The sequence below is a fragment of the Lipotes vexillifer genome, unplaced genomic scaffold (genome assembly GCF_000442215.2).
Source record: "Lipotes vexillifer unplaced genomic scaffold, Lipotes_vexillifer_v1.1 scaffold1154, whole genome shotgun sequence".
NCBI lineage: Eukaryota > Metazoa > Chordata > Mammalia > Artiodactyla > Lipotidae > Lipotes > Lipotes vexillifer.
The window spans coordinates 819,233-826,603 of record NW_006770904.1 but is presented as its reverse complement, the minus strand read 5'-3'; the positions used below and the strand labels follow the sequence as shown (position 1 = coordinate 826,603).

At 41.9% G+C, this 7,371-nt stretch overlaps 1 protein-coding gene across 1 annotated transcript in view; it reads left to right on the top strand.

Moving 5' to 3' along the window:
* Positions 1–7,371, top strand: part of PHACTR1 (phosphatase and actin regulator 1) — a 561,450-nt gene that overhangs the window by 39,691 nt on the left and 514,388 nt on the right. The window lies entirely within an intron of this gene.

Genomic DNA, 7,371 nt, shown 5'->3' with positions numbered 1-7,371 from the left:
CCCCCCCCGCCCCCTTTCCCTTCCTCTCCCATCCCCCTCTGCCCTCCCCCTTGCCCTGCGGGTGAGCGTCTTCCTTCCCCTCCCCCCCCTTTTCCGCCTCCCTCCGTCTCTCTCCGCCTCCTCCCTCTCAGCTCGCCGGGCGACCCTGCTTCTGCCTCCCACGTTAATGGCGGCATCTTCGGAGGACGATATAGACCGGCGGCCCATCAGAAGAGTCCGCTCCAAGAGCGACACTCCGTACCTCGCGGAGGCCAGGATCTCCTTCACCCTGGGGGCAGGTGAGGACGAAGCTCTAGCCTTGCTCTCTCCGCCACGCCGCTTCCTTGCCTCCTCCCCGGCGGGCTCTGCCCCCAGCCCCTGGTCCCCCTCCGCCCCCCGGCCGTGCCCTCCCCTGCGCCCCACTTGCTACCCAGCCGGGTCCCTGGCGCTCGCTCGCTCGCTCTCTTTGTGTGCCGAGTAAGGAGGGGCGTGTGTGTGTGTGTGTGTGCGTGCGTGTGCGTGCGCGTGTGCGTGTGTGTGTGGAGCAGGTGGGGGAGGGTAGTGCGTGGAGCCCTGCCTCCGCCGGGGAGTCGCACGCGGGCTTTCCCCTTCCTTGAAGAGATGTGTTGTCACTGATAACAATGATCGTAGGCGTAGCCGAGAGCTGGGTCGGGATGCTCCACCGGCTGTGGGCAGAGGGTTTGGCAAGGCTCCGCTGGTGTGGTTTGCTGGTGGGGCTACTACAGGGTGGAACTTGTTGGTGACGTTCCGACTCTGGTGATTTTGCCGGGTTGATACACGCCTGCTGCGGTTTTGGAGTGAGGAGGGGCCGGGCGGAGTTCACAGCTGGGAACGGGACCAAGCACTTGGCAAGCAACCGTAGTGATGATAATAACAGTATGGTCTATAGGATGCATATGGGGTGATGATAGGAAGCTGTCGCTGGAACTGGTGCGCAAAGTGGCCCAGATGGAATTAAGTGAAAAGGGTCACTGACGTGGAGGAGGGCGGGAAAGAAGGGGGAAGAAGAGAGGAGGACAGAGGAAGGAAGGGAAGGAGAGAGGCCCGGAGAGGGGGAGGAAGGAAAAGGAAGGGAGGGAGAAAGAAAGAAGGAAGAAATGAACCACAGAGAAGACGGAGGGATTCAGGGAGTTAAACTGAGAGCTGTGAGGGTTAACTGGAAGGAAGCACCCAGTGCCCGCTGTCTCCACTGCTGCTGCGGCTCCGGATTCACAGGCAGACCTCACCTCCTGTTACTAGTAGATGGTCACTATCACCCAGAAGAAGTTGTTAGCTACTAACTTCACGGGGCTGCCTTTTCTGAAAGACTGCTAAGTCTCTCCCTCCAAGCTTGTGTCTCTTCCTTTCTAGCATCCCTTGGTATTCTAGCAACTCCAGTGCAAAAAGAGTGAGGGCATTTCCTGAAGATCCTCCTTCAAAATAAGTTTAAAAAGAACATGATATCAATACCTTTTTCTTTAGGAAACTCAACCCTTGAAAATGGAACTGAATCAAGCAAAGTGTGTGTGTGTGTTTGTGTGTGTGTGTGTGTGTGTGTGTGTGTGCGCGCGCTGGAACAAAGAGAAACTTCAGATAACGACTATTTTACACATTATCGAGAAGTTTGAACAAAAGAGAAAAGTCTGCATAAAGAAACAAGATGTGTTGGCTAAGGAACCATATTTTATGACCGGTAGGATGGTAACTGAACGTGCCAAAGTAGCCAAGTTCTTTGGAGTGTAATTTTCCTGTCTTGGTGATTTTGATTTTTTTTAACCCTGTGTTTTCTCGTCACCCCTGAAATGTTTGCCCCTGGATTTGGCACTGGAGAAAGAGGACTTTATTGGAGGAGGCTTTGACAGTTTTTGTGGCATGCTGTAGTAGCCTATGGTCTCCATTTGGAACTATTAATCCTTCACTTGTATGTTCCAGGTTCAGAATATGATGTGAGGGGTCTTGGAAAGGACTGAGAAGAGTTCCTTTTAGGATTGAGATTGTTTTCTGGCCCAGAGAAATTAAGAATTATTCCTTTGCTATCAAACTCTGGTATATTCCCTTGGCGTCTTTGGCTTAGCAGAGAAGGAAAGGGGCTAAAGAGGCAGTTAATAAGGTTGTTTACCTACTACTGATGCTTTTACAACAAAATAATAAAATAAAGCACTAAAAAAGAGTTTCAAGTTTCTGCTACTGCTGAGTCGGGCTGAACCATTTTGCCACCAGATTAAAGCCGGTGACTTGCAGTCTTTTATCCCGCTTAAATTGTTCTGGAGGCCAATGAAAAGATTGGACTTTTCAGACAAGACTTGTCTCCCTTCCATCTGGAAATAAACAAGCCAAACAAGCTCCCAGTCCCTTATGAATATGTTCCTTAGAGTAGCCTTAAAAGCACAGTGTCAAGAAAGACAGCAGCAAGAAAGAGAAATGCGGTGGGAGAGGATGTTTCTCAAGGACGGAGGAGGGCAGTTGTTGAGGGTTCTGCTCTGCGACTAGGGGAGCTGTCCTCTCGGTGGTGCTGAAGCCAAGGGCTGGGTGAGAGGCGTGACTGTGAGCCCGACAGCAGAGGGAGGGGTGCTCAGTCCCTCTCTGTGATGGAATCCCAGGGAAAACGCGCACGGTCTGGCCACCTAAAACTTTTCTATCCCTGCCCACCTACGTTTGCCGCCTGTTTACTACGCCTCACGCCCACTGCTCCACTGCTCAAATCGGGAGGTTTTGCTCTAATTTTGTGCCGGCAGCTCACTCCTGGGGCTTTGTTGATTTTCCAGCTGGTTTCTGGCTGCTTTTCTGACATAGTATAAGATCTACTCGCAGATGTGCCTTTCCCTCGCGTTTAAAAGTAATTGTAACCCGCGGTTTAAAAAGCAAACAGCCTTGTTTATCTCCTTGAGCAGCAACTTGTAATTAAACTATTAGTGTCGTTATCAGCGTTGCTGAAGAGAGGAGCCTGCATACTCTGGATAAATTATGTAATTTGGGCATAGAGGGAATTTTGTTTGTCTCTTAACAACAATTTATAAACAATTAAGCAAGGAAAGCTTTCATCTGCCCTTTCTTCCCGCTCCTCTCCTACCCCTAGCCACTTACTCTTTATTCTTTCCAGAGAAATTCTTTATTGGTTTAAACTATTTATGTTTAGCATTCCCTTTCTCACACCCACTCATTTTATATAAGCCCATGTTTAATATTTGAGAGGTTTAGTAATGCTTCAAGGAAATAAATATACACATATTCATTTTACTTGGAAATCATGATATCATGAAATCATCTGGGGACCAGCTCCCTTAAAACTAATGTGTACACTTGCCAGATAAAGTGGACTGGGTATTTGGAATGCTGATTCAATACTTAAGCATTCCTTCAACTACACCCTGTCCCTGATGGTACTATTAATATCATTTCAGAAATAACTCCACAGCTTGAGTGAAGCATGTAATCCTACAGTCCCAGGCCCGTCAAAGAATAGCACCAAAATGTGGGTCTTTCATCACTTTATGAAGATGCTAATTTCAAGGTTCAGTCTAAATTGAGAGAGTAGAGAACAAAATTTTTTCTGAACCACGACTTTATTTTTCTAAAAGAGCCTCTTTTGTAGGCTTTTTAACTTCTGTTTAGCATATAGTATATGCAAACATTGATAGTTGATTGTTTGCTGAGGGTAGTATACATGGTAGAGAGAATTAAGCAAACGTATTTGCTGAAAGTTACTCAGACACATTAGATCTCATTTAAAACACTGGAAGAAGTTATTTTCCTGAGAAATTCAAATGTGTTAGAAGGACATCGTGTAACAGAAGAGTATGTTCACACTATTCGTAGCAAGTGTTTCTAATTGTGTTCTCACTCAGTAATGAACATCACTGACATTTAGCTCGTAAGAACTTACCCTGCCTCGTGAGGTCATTCATTCACTGCATGGAAGTGACTGCAATGTAGATTTGCAGCTCATCTGGCAAATATTTCCCCATGGGCTAGTTTACTCTATTTATTTTTACATTAACAGTATATAGAAGAATATTTGATACATAGAAGGTACTGAAACAGAAAGGTTCTCCATAATTACACACCAAAATGAATGAAAGTGTTGTGATAAATAGAAGATTTAAGCACATCTAAAATTTCTTAAAGGGATGTCAGAAGAAGGAAAGCTAGTCATAGGATGGTGTAGGATTGTTTAAAACACAAAACCAATATTTTGCACTGTTGGGAAGAGTAAGTACTTCTCTAATCATATGTATGTTTAACCTTTGTTGACATTTCAGAACTGCTTTGCATGTATGGAGGAGACGACTCTAAATTAACAGAGACTCTAAATTAACAATTCTGGTGGTCAACCCCAGAATACTTATCCTCTTCGGAAGGCTGAGATCTGTTTTCTGTCCCTGATGTTAGCCAGGGGTATTTGTTTCTGCCTCCCATTGGTCTCCTCTACTCTTTCAGGCCTAGAAGAAAATTGCAGTCAGAAGTGGCTTTCCTCTGGCTACTTTTTTTTTTTTTTTTTTTTTTTTTTTTGCGGTACGCGGGCCTCTCGCTGTTGTCGCCGCTCCGCGGCATGTGGGATCTTCCCGGACCGGGGCACGAACCCGTGTCCCGTGCATCAGCAGGCAGACTCTCAACCACTGCGCCACCAGGGAAGCCCCCTCTCTGGCTACTTTTAAGAACGGCTGGGTCAGTCATATTAAGTTTTAAACTGAGATCCCTTTTCTACCTCTCTTGAAGAGGAAGACCTTTATCCCTTAGCTACATTATAAAAGTCCTGATATTGAGAAGTGACATCTCAGAATGTGCTATTGTCATTTAGCAATGAGGACTGTCTCTAGGCAAAATTGTGGATATTGTCATGCTGAACCAATCTGAAGGTCTTGGTAAACATTCTCCTTCACTCTTTCTCTAAGGAATGCCTATGCATGTATCCCTCACAATATTTTTGTTACTGATTTCAAATTGAAGGCAGAGCATGTGGGTCTGGCTTTTATTTGTTGGACCCCAAATCTCCTTTAAAGTATTGCTTCTAGCGTTCAGTAGCCAGAATGCAAGTAGCTGATCATGTAGCTGACCAGGAGCCTCTATTGTGGGGCTCTCTGAAGGTTTGTCCTCCTTCTGTGTCATTGGAAAAGCTAGCTAACCTGATAATCTCACTATGTCATGCATTAAGGTAGTACTAATGAAGACCACTCCAGATAACATAAATAATATACACGAGGTACAGAAAAGTGAGTAATTAACACCACGAGAAAACAGGAAACCCTTTGCTGTAAATGTTTAACTTGTCTGCTTACGATGTCATTGTTTCAACAACAATTCATACATTTATGAGATAACTAAAACATAAAATCTGAGTTGCATGGTTCAATTTTCTTAGGATCTTTCGATCTGGGCACTGTTAAAAAAAGTTTTTTAACATCTAAGTATTGTATTTACTATTATCACTAAATGCTGAGTTTCTTGTTTGGTTTGTCTGTATATGCCCATATATTCTAATTTCATGGAAGACGATAGAGGTGTGTCTTATATAAAAAATAAGAATCAGGAGTCAGAAGAACTGATTCTAATCTCTTCCTCTAAGACCGTAGGCAAGTCATTTAACCTTTGTGGGTTTGATTCACTCAGCTCTAGATTTTTAAATCTCGAAAGTCCCATCCAATCTAAAAAATTTGTGTGAATAATTGGCACTTCTAACTCTGGCTGTGCTAATGGATACATACTATGCCACTGATTTTATGTATAGTCTAATTTATGGTATAAAACATATAGACTAGCATAGTTACAATAAGAACTAAAATATTTGATCAAAGCTAAGTTATAAAAATAAGTTTGATTAAAAGAATGATTAATAATATTATAGTAATTTAAAATAAATTATTAATAATAACTAAGGATTGCCAGAAGGCACATTTATATGTACCATATTAATCAAAATGTTTTAAATTTGAATATTCAGGGATTAGAGTCTTTAACGCAGTTGATGCTCCATAAGTGTTTGTTGTATGGTTGAATATGGTATTAGAGAAAGCTTAGCAATAAATAAATGGAAAGTCAGGAACCTAAATATTAATCCAATTCCCAATTGGCATTTTAAGTCTCGTAGCCTGTTCTTTCATAATTAAAATGAAATGAATATACCTATAAGATCTATATTTTCCCTTTATCCTTTTAAATTACCAGGGAAGGGAAATATGTATGCAGACTAGCTAAATGACAAGATTCAATAAAGCTGCAAGTGTACCCTTTTGGAATTCACAAATAGAATAATCCTAACTTCTAGGCACTGTCTGTGAAACTTGACCATGAACTACAAAGAACTTTGTTTCCTTTTTCTTCACAGGCATATAAGCTGACAGGAGCAAATAAACTATCGGTCAGAATAAGTGCACATTAATAGATTTACATACATACATTTTAATACTAACCCAAACTATTTTTAAGTTCCTTATGGAGTTATTCTCTGATATACGCAACTTCAATTCGTCATAATTTATTGCGCAAGTAAAATAATTAAAATTCAAGTGGGAAGAGAAGATAACCTGTAGAGCTATTTTTCTCTTTGATTAATAAAGTGACAGAGGGAACGTACATTATAGCCAGTGTTACGTATAAACTGAAGAGGGCCTGAAGGAACAAATAATAGATATAAGTTTTTCCTCATTGTATGATATAAGAAAAACTCTAGAATTTTCATATTTTGTTTCATATCCCCCCCATCCACTTTAGTAGGTGATAAAGTGGATATGATTTCCGGGGTGGCGGGGGGGAAATGTGGGCCATGTTGACATTTTAATTGCTTTAATTTATAAGTCTTTTATATAATGAAGGATAGTTAAAATAAAAGGCAAAAGTGATTTTGTGGCCTTATTGAATGATGATGGATTCGTTTGCGTGACTTTCACACAGGTTATCAAAGGACAAGAGGAATAATCTCTTGCTAGTAGTTATTTAATATTTATGGAGGCACGTATTGTGTAAGAAGCCCGTAGGTTTCCTATTGATCTTTTCACATTTGTATACATTATACTAACAATTCAATAGCAGAATCTTTGAACATTAAATACCCGGGCTGTAATTGCAGACATGAGGATTCAATATACAGTCAACCCTTTGTAGCCATGGTTCTGAATCTACGGATTCAACCAACTGCGGGTTGAGAGCACATTATTTCTGGATGTTTATCAATCAAAGGGCAACCAGTTGGTTTAATACTCCATCATGGTTTATTCAAAAATATAGAAAAAGCCTTGTTATGTTTGAATTTATCCCTTATTCCATCTGGGCCTGTTTTGGAGATGAGGGGAGGATGGAGGAAGGTGAGAAGAAATAATAATATATAATATTCATTCATTCAACAAGTATTAATTTAGAAATTGAGACAACTTTTTAGACCCTTGGGATACATTAGTG